The 11,583-nt window shown below is 43.5% G+C and overlaps 1 protein-coding gene across 2 annotated transcripts in view; it reads left to right on the top strand.

Annotated features, from left to right (window-relative positions):
• Nucleotides 1–964: 964 nt before the first annotated feature.
• Dab2 (DAB adaptor protein 2) overlaps nt 965–11,583 on the top strand; it is a 56,317-nt gene continuing 45,698 nt past the window's right edge. The window contains exon 1 of one of the 2 annotated variants that reach the window (XM_059276418.1): nt 965–1,151. The gene's annotated coding sequence lies outside the window, so the exon portion shown is untranslated. The remainder of the gene's footprint in view (nt 1,152–11,583) is intronic. The other variant, XM_059276419.1, reaches the window with a different exon arrangement.

Below are 11,583 nucleotides of genomic sequence, written 5' to 3'. Positions count from 1 at the left end.
TCAAGGGTTTTTTTTGTTTTGTTTTGTTTTGTTGGTTTTTCTAGACAAAGTTTCTCTGTGCAGCTTTAGAGCCTATCCTAGAATTCACTCTGTAGACCAGGCTGGCCTTGAACTCACAGAAATCAACCTGCCTCTGCCTCCTGAGCGCTGGGCATAAAGGCGTGCACCGCCACCACTGGGCGATATCCCAAGGTTTTCATGCAGGATTTTTTTTTTTTTAAATGCTGTAGAAACTAGCAGTCAAAGTCATGTTATCTGCATGTGGGTGTTAGCCACTGAAAGGAAATCCAGAATACAACTTACTTGTATCACAAATGTAGATCGTTAGATAGATGCTAAAGTGTTTCGTTTAGGCCAGTTTCACGGTGAGAATATGGTCTTGCATGTGTATGTGCGGTATTAAACTTCAATATAAGCACGTCTTTTTTACACGGGGCACATACAGGTTTCCATCCTATTTAAGCACGTCCACATTTGCAATTAAGGGACACTGATTTCTTTAAAGGTGACAATCCAGTCACATGCTCAGCTTTAGAAAGGACAGATCGGACCTGGGACCTACCATAAATGTAGGGAAAGTCGGGAGTAAAGGCATCTCTTTGTTCAAAAGGCCCCAGGCGACTTAGGATGAGTTCGCGTGCCACACCACTTGAAGTGGCAATCCAGGGAACGGATCTGTGAAACGCAACTTAGTGGATCCCACCCCTTTCAGAGTTTCCCTTTCCTGTCCTTATGTGCACCCTGCCCGGCCCCCCGTTAGTGTGGGACTCCTGGCCCTGGCTGTGCACAGTCCTTTCTCTGGGTCTCTGCGATCGCCCCCAGCTGGCCGAGCGAGCGCACGGAGCGCAGAAGGCACCGGTCTCCGTGGCTGCAAGGCGAGTTAATAAACAGTTAAGTTTGGAAGACTCCGTAGCACGTTGAGGGGGAGTTACCAAGCCCAGGCAGCAAAAACATCCCGCCACATTCCTGGGGAGTCCTCAGCTGCCAGCATCTGATTAGAACCATATCTCTCTCCCCGGGAGTGGCCGCGCGGCACCGAGGCTCCCGGCCCGCGGCTATTTAAGCGGGGCTAACCGCGTCCTCTGCGCTGCAGCCTAGAGGCTCCGGGCACGGGGAAGTCATGCTGGCTCCGCAGAGGCACTAGCTAGCCCGTGAGTAGCTCTGCCATCCTCCTTCCCTTTGGCTCCATGTTTGCGGATCTCCTTCTCTCCTTTGCTGGCTCCTCTCTTCCCACCCCTGTCTTGGCTGCAGACCTTGGGCGGTGGGGCAATCTTACAAACGGGACCGTGTACTCCGGGGGAAAGCAGCGGTTTTGTGGCCTGACATCTGTGGAATGCTTCCAAGGAATGCATTTTACCTTTGGGGTCGGACTCCAGACGCCCATCCTGTGACATTTAAAGAGCCCATCCGTGTGCGTGCGTGCATGCGTGTGTGTGTGTGTGTGTGTGTGTGTGTGTGTGTGTGTGTGTGTTCGTGTCCGCGGAGAGCTTAAGGGCTTTGGGGACATCCCAGGGAGGACACCGGCGTGGCCGCCGACCACCTAATTAACTGCTGAAGGGTGTTCGGTTTTGCCCTGTGACAAAGGCTGGACGTGGTTTGTGACTCTAAGGAGCTAGCTATTTTCTGCTGACTGACAGCATAGGTCACTAAAAATGTGAACTTTGTCTTACACTAGCATTCCTAGGAAAGTATCTGCCTAGGCGACTTAACAAACTTGTTTTCAATCCCCGAAGCGTTTAAACGCTGTTTTCCTGCCGACTGTAAACTAGTTGGAAGGATTAAGTAAGAATTCGAGAAAAGGGAGGAAAAAAACGTGTTAGTTAAAACGTTGGGGTCGGCGTGAACATAGCGGTTTTCTTTGCAGCATAGAGCTGACTCTGTTACTTCTTTCTACTGGCTCTCCTTCTTCACTTAATCCAAAGGCTGGAATTCAGCTCTGTAGTAGGTTTCAGATGGGAGCTGCTTGAACCCAAAGGGAAATTTAACTGGATTAAAAACACTTAAAGAAGCTGGATGTTATCTCCACCCAGGCACCCCCACACACACACCCTTTCCTCTTTCTTCTTAGCCTGTGTTTGGAAGGAAGGGAGCTACTCTGTAAACCGAGAAGAGCAGGAACGAGACTCCAGACACATGGAAAGATTTAAAAATTATGGAGGGGGCAACTTCATGAATAGTAAATGTTGCTGTTGCTCTATAAAGTGACTTGATGAAAAATATTTCTGGCCCTAATAAGGCAAAACAGGAGAGCAGAGGGGGACCGAGGTATGTACAACTCCAACCTAGGTAGTGGCAGAAAATTTGCCAAAAGGTCTTGGAGATACCTGAGAAGGTTACTGAAATGGTTCTCATGGGATGTATAGTGCATCGTTCTTACAATCTTGAGGCCTGGGCTCTGTACCCAGAAGCATTGACTGACTCTTCAGAAAGGAAGGGCTAGGCGGGATTCGGGACTTGCTGCTACCAAATGGCTTGTCATGGTGCTCTCTTGACCTGGATTAGGCTGCCCTCCTCTTGCCAGGCACCCCACCTACCCAGGCGTCGACCACTCCACTCCCTTGAACTAAGGCAGGAGGGCACACCAGGGCCGAAAGTTTACTGGCTTGAGAATTTAGGAGCGTTGGCGATTCCGGCTTTCCTGAGGAAAATGGCTTGGTATCCGGGAAAAGCAATGTTACAGTGAACGAAACCCAGAAGGTGAGATAAGCAAGACCCCTTGAGAAAGGAGATGTGGTGGTCTCTTGGAGCATGTTATTTCAGACCCAGACCATTTCTTCCACTTTCTTAGTCACTTTGTCCTAAAGCTCACTGGATTCTTCTGCTTTTTTACTTATAACGAATCCCTTCTCTCCCTACTACCCACTGCAGCCCTTTGGTCCAATCTTTTCCCTAGAAACTGTTTGTTCCTCGGCTGGTATGTTCCCGCTTTCCCCTGGAGTTCTAGAGAAGGAGCCCAGGCAGGACCTTGGCCATGCCTGGCAAGCCACTGAGCCCGGATTAGATGGTCTTACTCCGCACCTGAGTCTAGACTCATCCTCCTCCTGCCTCCGCCCCATGAGGGCTAGGATTGTAGGTAGAGGCTACCACACCTGACCAAGCTATGCCATTTTAACTCTGGCCAGAAGGGAGAGATTGTAGAGGAATGGGGGGAATGTCTTCTGTCTGCCTCTAGCGCATATGTGTTTATGGGGCTGGTGATGCTGATACCGCAGCTTATCTCCAGCTGAGGACGACATAAAGAAGGCTGGGTAGGTAACCACTGCGTTGTTTTCGGGCCTTGCTGATTTGTGAAGAACGAAAACCAGAGGTTCGTTCCTTCTTTTCCTTCCTTCCTTCTTCCTCCCCCCCCCCCCCCGCTTTTTTTTTTTTTTTTTTTTTTTTTTTTTTTGTGTGTGTTTTGAAACAGAGTTTCAATGCATCTCTCTTCCCAGGCTGACTTTGAACTTCTAGCCTATGTCTTTTTTTTTTTTTTTTTTTTTTTCTGGTTTTTCAAGACAGGATTTCTCTGTGTAGCTTTGTGCCTTTCCTGGATCTCGCTCTGTAGACCAGGCTGGCCTCGAACTCACAGAGATCCGCCTGCCTCTGCCTCCCGAGTGCTGGGAATAAAGGCGTGCGCCACCACAGCCCGCCGCAGCCACTGCGGCCCAGCGCCTATGTCTTTTGAGTCCTGGAATTATAGGCACGCACCACCACGCCCAGCTCAGAGTTTGCACTTCTGCTAAAGACTTATTATAATTTTAAGGGTTAAACTAAAAGTCTAAATTCCTGTTTCTTAGGCCTGCTTCTTGTCTTACTCTTACTTAGATGGATTTTGGTCGGCTTGTTGGGGGTGAGGGGTGTTGCTTTTAAGAGTCTTGTTGGTATGGTGATGGTGTAAAGGCTTCTGGGAGCTGCTGACCCGCTGATCTGGTTTGCTCAGCCATACCCCTGTTACCTAAAATTTAAAAGACCAGGAAAACATGGCTTGCTGGGTGGCTTGTGGCCCTCAGGAAGCATTATGGGAAACGGCTCCTGGTGAGACCGTGAGGAACTTGGTCCTTCTTTTCTCTCCTAGTCTGAGCCTAAGCTTGGAAACACCATGTGTTTCTTTGCCTCCACTGCGCGGTTAATCGTTCCTTTTCTTAAAGACAAAGCTAGGGTGCTGGAATGTGTGAAATGGCTGCTGAAAAGAGTTCACTAGAGCCCTAAGTTGCCTCAACTGGAAGACTTGCTAGAGGACTGGCCTGGGGGGTTACGTAACTGACCTACCATATAAGGTTTCCTACACTGGACAGAATTAGAATGGGAAGCAGATTGGCGATATGAAACACCTGAGCAGCAGGATGTGGTTTTTCTGTTTTGTTGTTTTGTTTTGTTTTTCATTCTCCCCGGATGTTGTAATTAAAGTTAGCACTATGACTGAATTGCAGAGGCCGACCCAAGTCTCCTTTAGATGACCTAGTGTTCACAGCAGATAAGTGTGTTTAAGGGAAACCTAAATCATGGTAAGATATCCTAGTGGGTTAATTATGTCAGTTAGAAGCTAATTATCAGGTCTCCTCTTAGAGACAAAGCCCGAAGTCTTGCTGAGGGGTACAAATAATGCCAGGTATCTTTTTGTTTTGTTTTGTTTTGTTTTTTGTTTTGTTTTGTTTTGTTTTGTTTTGTTTTGTTTTGTTTTTTTCCAGGCAGGGTTTCTCTGTGTAGTTTTGGTGCCTGTCCTGGATCTGGCTCTGTAGACCAGGCTGGCCTCGAACTCACAGAGATCCTCCTGGCTCTGCCTCCCAAATGCTGGGATTAAAGGCGTGTACCACCACTGCCCGGCTGACGCTGGGTACAGGGCCAGCAGCGTGTGCACTCACATGCTAGCTGCTGTCTGTCCTTCTGCTAACACAGCACAGTTGAGTAGTGGTTGAAAGCATCCACGCAACTGCTGGTAAAACGACCTTGAGCGCACAGAGTAACCTCTCAGTAATTAGGTTTTCTTAGCTGAGGAAGAACAATAGCGCTTGGGGACACTGGGAAGATAAACTAATCTACATCTTTAGAATGCTTTATTCTGTTTGTCTGTTTGTTTCTGCTCCCTGAACAACTGAATTAGGTGTCTTTGTGATCACTGAAAGCAAATGGAGAATTTCTTAATCACAACTGAATACCATTCACCTATCTGAAAATGTTAATCATTTAAGTACTCAATACTAAGAAAGCCTGTGCGTTTCCTTGCGTTCACGCTAGAACAGACAGTCACTCTCTGTTCTCAGTGTGGAGGCCTGCTATTTGGTTTGGTCAGAATGACCTCTGGTCTCCTTTAAATCTTCCCCACACTCTCAGACTCCCTACAGAGAGAGAATGATCCTTCTTCTGAAGTCAGCATTCTAGCCAAGGAAGTGGGAAAGGGAGGGACCACCCTGACTAACCTAGTGACTAGGCCAGGACATTGGGGCCCCAATACTATCGTGGCCCACATTGCTGGGCAGGTTGCCATGGTTATTCCCCTTCCTGCATCTTTCCACCACCCTGGAAGGAAACTTGCTTCTCTAGGGTGAGCAGAATCAGAACAAATTGCTTCCTGGCCTAAAAATGGAAATCAGTCAGTAAAACAGAATCTCTCTCTCTCCTCATATTGCCCTTCCCTCCCCCGCAAACTTATTTTAATTCCAGTATGAACTTCTAATCTTTGCTAGCTTTTATATCATCTAGATAACAACACATGACGGCTAATAAAATTTCAGTTATTACCTCGGTACAGAAGTTGCTTGGCAATTTCTGTTCCTCTTATAACCTGCACAAACTAGCCTGGGGCAAATGACCTTTGGCTGATGTAAGCTGGTAAGAATTCTCAGTAATGGGACATGCCAACTTAATGTTTAGTTCTAGGGAAGTGACCAGGAAGCAGAAAATATGGCAACCATCTCTTAGATTTTCAAGAAATGTCGGAGAAAAGGGTAAGGGGAAAATAGGAAGTAAGAATTCTAGAATGTAGAATCTATAATACTGTAAGAAGTAAGAGTATGTTGCAAGGATAGAGCAGGTCCCTATGTGTATAAAATCCTAGATTCAACCCCCAACACCACAGAAAAGAAAGAAAATGAAATTAAAATGCTGTTAAAACTGGAAGAAGCTTGAGTGACAGAGGGAGGGCTTAAGATGTTTCTCTTGGTAAAAACTAGTCTGTTTTTCCTTAGTAATATGATATAATACATGAGGCTGATATACACTAGGATCTTCAGAGGACATATAAACTGCCACTTGTAAGCAGATTCATAAAAACCAAAGTCACCCTTTCAGGATTAGACACTTGGTGTATGTTTCACAGCTAGAAGGTTTCGCAGAGTGTGGTCTCCACTCCAGATTGATTGAACCCAAGTTGGCAAGAGGCCTTGCCCAGCTATAGTCTACAAACCTTTTATTTGATCTAAGAGCAACATTTGTAGTTCAGCTTTATGATTCAGTCATTCAATGGAAAACATAACAACGTACTTCAATTCCTGCAGTCATAGAAATAATAGAGCAAAACTATTTAAATATAATTATGTTTAGCTGCATCTTGGGTTGCAAAAAAAGATAAGAAAGCACATACCTACAATGTTTTACCCATGGCTTTCTTGATCCGAGGAAAATAAGTATAATCCTAAGTTTTACCACATTGCCTCACTTCTAAATCCTTTCACCTAGGCTGAGGTTTTTAAAGAGTATAATTAATCTCCACTTATTAGGAGACTGTCTCAGCCAACATATTTTTAAAAAGGACTCCAGTAAACTACATCATTACCCTTAAACCAGCTGGTTTTCTCTAGTCTACATAACTTTTACATTTATTTTCCATGCCATGCCCAGAAGTGCAGAAGAGCCTCCACTGTAAATAAATCTATTGCACTTGGGTTTTAGAGAACTGTGTCTTAAGAAGGAGCAATCCATTCCCCCATTTAACTTTCATTATATAAACTTGTAATAAAACAAAAAAATCTGGGCTGTGAATATAACTCATTTGCTAGAGTGTTCATGTAACATGAATAAGACCTGGGGTTTAGTTCCTATTCTGAACTAGTTGTGGCTCATGAAGGTAATCCCAGCATTGGGGATGTGGAGGTGGGAAGATCAGAAGTTAAAGGGCATCGGCATTCTGCAGTGAGTTTGAGGCCAGCATGGGTTACTTATCTCAGAAAAAGAGGTCTCCATTTCTTAGCTCCAGTATGATCAGCTTGCTCCACATCAGATCCTAAAGATGAACTGAGATTTAGTGTTTCTCTGAATAGTTACGAAGAACCGAAGTAATGCATGGTGCTGGGTTGGCAGTGGAGAAACAACCACCCCAGTGAGTGGAAATTAAGGAAGAAGTCTGCATCAGGTGAGGCCATACATACAAAATCTAGAGTTCTGCCAACTTGCAACGGAATGGCAGCCCTGGCATTTCTCAGAAATACTACTAAGAGCCAGGCATGTGGCTTATTGGTAGACCTCTTACTAAGTATGTACAAGGCTCTAGATTTGATTTCCAGTTAAAAAAAAAAAAACTGTTTAATTTCCCTAACTCTTAGTTACCACATTCACCTTGCAAAACAGTTAAGAATGACTGGAATGGGTAGAGATCCCAACTCCGACTGAAGAACACTGGGTGTCATCTGGAAACAGAGTGGTAGAGAATTCTGGTTCTTAGATGGACAAGGTTAGTGGTTCCGAGCACGGGCTCTGAACTACAAATGACCATGTCCACAAACCAGCTCTGCTGTAACCCAAGAGGTATAACATCTGAATTTCATTTTTCCTCAAAGTTACAACTGAAGGGAAGTGGAAAGTTCTGGGAATGGCTGGCTGCTGACTAAGATGAGCGGCTGTTCTGGAACCGCCATCCTCGGTGAAATATCTGGGCTGGTGCTGGAAAACGGTCTTATTCTTGTTGATGGTGAATTTTAGATAAGCTGAATTCTGTTGCTGAACACATTGAGGCTGAGAGTTAAACCAGCTTTCTTTCATATTTTGAAACTGTTAAACATGGAGGTCAAGCAGTAGAACATGGCAATATTTCATAAACCAGAGGGACCAACTTTCATGGAATGCTATCTTTCATGGTTCATTTTTTTTTTCATGGTCAGGAAAAATAGAGTTTTTTAAGTCTAGAGTTAATCTATACCTAAAAATCAGGAACATGAAAAGTAACCCTTTCCTTCCTGTGTCCATATTGGGCATAGATGCTCTCCTACATAACCTCATTTTTCTTTGTCCTTTCTCTCCCTCTCTCACTCTCTTCCTTCTCCCACCCTCCCTATGACCTTCCCTATAACCTTCTCCCTACTTTCTAAAAGACAGGCTCTCACTCAGTAGCCCAAGCTGGGCTTCTCATCCTTCTGTTTCAGCCTCCCAAGGGCTGCATAGGTATGCACGATCACACTCAGTTTTTACATTTATATTTTAACTGTTCTGGTTAGGACCAAAGTCTGTTCTGATAGTCTATGATACATAATTAATATGTTAATATACTTTTATGCTATCTTTTAGTGTTGTAGAAATAAGCCAAATGTATTTGCAACTGTCAGAGGTGTTGAATAGTGAAGAATACTGAACCAGTTTTTCACTGTTCCCTGAGTTGGGATCAGAAATCAGATATACACAGTAGGTCTTCCAATTTCTGTGCTTTGAGAGGGGAACTCTGAGCTGTGCTTTAGTTACACCACCGCTGATTTTGCTCCTATTGTTATCATCAGATTTGTTTGTTCCCCAGGTCCTCCAAAATTAAATATAAATGCAACCCCATTTTTGAAGTGTAAAACAAATGTATAGCTGATAACACGATTCTTCCATCAATAGTTAATTACATTCAATATTGATTTGTACCAGGGCAGAGGTTGAATTATAGGCAGTATTCTTCAGAAAACGTCTACATTGGTTGGTAGGTAGGTAGGTAGGTAGGTAGGTAGGTAGATACATACATACATACATACATACATACATACACACACATACATACATACATACATAGATGATAGATGGATGGATGGATAGACAGACAGACTTGAATTGGAATGATAACTAATTTTATTTAGTATCCAAATTGTCTTCTAAAGTATAACTTGATGCAGAGATGTTAATTGCCCAAAACCTCTTGGGAATGCAATTCTCATTTATTTAGCTGTCTGGAGTTATAATAGCTAAACATTGGTTGAAATTCAAAATTGGATGCAGCTATTTACCTTATGCATGTTAGCAGACACATGCTAATTACCAACCACAAAAAAAATTAAGCTGGTCATGGCATGTGCTTTAAATCCCAGTGCTGGGAGGCAAAGAAAGACATATATCTGTGAGTTCTAGGGCAACCTGTTCTACATAGTGAGTTCTAGGCCAGTCAGGGCTGTATAGAGAAACCTTGTCTGAGAGAGAGAGAGAGAGAGAGAGAGAGAGAGAGAGAGAGAGAGAGAGAGAGAGAGAAATTTAGAGAAAATACCCATGTAACAGCACATGCCTATGGTCCCAGCACTAAGGGAGAAAAAGCAAGAAGAACTTGAGTTCAAGGCCAGCCTGGGCAACATAGTGAAATCCTATTAACAAAAATAAAAGAAACTTAGAGAAAATGATAATCAACGAACAGAAATTTGTTTCAATTGAGTGGCGTAGGGTATTTACATGGGTCCAGATGAAGACAAAAAAAGACAGTGGTTGTAATAATGGAATTAGCCTTTAAGGGACTAAAGGAAGTCAAATATGCAAAGGTAAAATGAGAAAAGATATAGGAAGGAGACAAGGGAATCGCGTAGGTAGGAAAGAATGAGGTATGCTCAAATAACTCCATTCTCTCTGACCCCGAGAGTACAGGTGGAGAGCCAAGAGATGATGATGTATAAAGGAAAGCACAGAGGACATTAGTCATGAAAGTCAGATCTTTATTTGCTAAGAGGATCTCTTCATTTAAGCAGAAAAACATGTTGACTCAGGCAAGTTAACCTGTCCGTTCTAGCAAGATGAGTATGAGTGCAGGTTGCTTAGCAGATGAAGAAAATCCTACCAGCAAAGTAGGGCAAAGATTTGCCTGATTTAATATTAAGGAGCAAAGGGGAATCAGTATTGCTGCCATGTATTTATTTTGATTTGTTTGAAACAGGTTCTTTTTGTGCAGCTCAGGCGAGCCTCCAGTTCACTGTATAATCTGAGCTGGATTTAAACTCACCAATCTTTCCTGCCATTGACCTGCCCAACCCCTAGTCTCCAGTGCTGGAATTAGAAGCACGTACCACCACCTCCCATCTGTACATTAGTCTTAGTGTTTTAAAGCACTATGCTCTTTACCAGACTCCATAAAGCTTAGAAAAGTAGAGTAACTAATTCCCTCACCTCAAAAGTTTTATTAATTTGAGGGAAGAATTCTACATGAGTCAGAGAGCAACAATAGGTCATGGTCACTGTGGGAAGATGATACAGTGAGTAAGAGACCAGTAGAGACTTCTGAGACCATACACCTTGAATAGACCTTGAACTACAGATTCGAATTTAAGTGGGAGAAGGCAATCAGGGATGCAGGCTAGGACCGCGGCATCAGAAGCATGGAAAGCATGGAACAGCCATATCTCTGTTACAGACAAGAATGGCTCATCTAGAAAGCTAGTGGCTATGGATTCATATGTCTGAAACCTGATTAGGGGAGTCTGAAGCTCAGCTCAAGTACAAATGAAGATAATGAGCTTGATTAGCACAAAATCAGGAAGGCTAATCCAGTAGGCACTTCTACATAATGCCTCCATAAAAGCTGACCTGGTACGACTACAGTCACTTAAAACTTGGTTTATCTTTGGAATTCTTTGAAAAGATGGAAAGTATGTAATCACTGCACTTCTTGACTTTCAGTATATTTTCAGTATATTAAGGAATAGAACGGTGCCTGTGTAGAGAAGGTAAAGCACAATATCCCATGAGCCAGGTACACGTAACAAGGAATATGACAAGGAAGCAAGGTTGGGGAGAAATGCTGGAACCCAGTAAAGCATAAGAAAAGTGGGAGGATGAGAAGCCTGAAAATAAAAGACAACTGTGAAAAACAGTGAGTCAGAATTTTGCCAGATTAAGTAGATATGTGAACAATCTAGGATGAAATCTGTTTCATTCCAAGCTACAGATAATACTCTTGTAGACTTTGTAGGTGCATCCAGGTACAGAATAAATTCTATTAAGTCTCTTCCCAGCCCATGTATAGTGATGCTAACCCAGCTTCTTGTGTGAGAACTCTTCTATAGAATAGTGGATGCTGTCACGTTCTGTTTAAGAGTCTGGATGCAGAGGCTTCCTGCAGCCAGCATCTGTGGAAGCTTCTATGAGGTGCCAGGGTTTCTTGATAAAGATTGTCATAACATGAGGTTAATGCTTTTGTAACTAGTTAGTGCCCTTTAATTAAAGCTAGTTCGGGGAGTGGGAGGGAGAGAAGGTTACATTTTCCTGATAGCTGTTTCATTTAAATGAGGAGTTTGCCTCATACAAAAATGAATTTCTTGAGACTTTAGGAACCAGTAACATGTTTGGTATCTCCTCCGAGTCATTCATATTTCTCCAATGGTGAAAATGATTGCCAGATGAATGTAATGTTTCCTTCTGTTTGTTTATGAAGTTAGCTATGAGTCA

Source organism: Peromyscus eremicus, chromosome 11 (assembly GCF_949786415.1).
Source record: "Peromyscus eremicus chromosome 11, PerEre_H2_v1, whole genome shotgun sequence".
Classification (NCBI taxonomy): domain Eukaryota; kingdom Metazoa; phylum Chordata; class Mammalia; order Rodentia; family Cricetidae; genus Peromyscus; species Peromyscus eremicus.
This window is presented reverse-complemented; position numbering and strand designations above follow the sequence as displayed.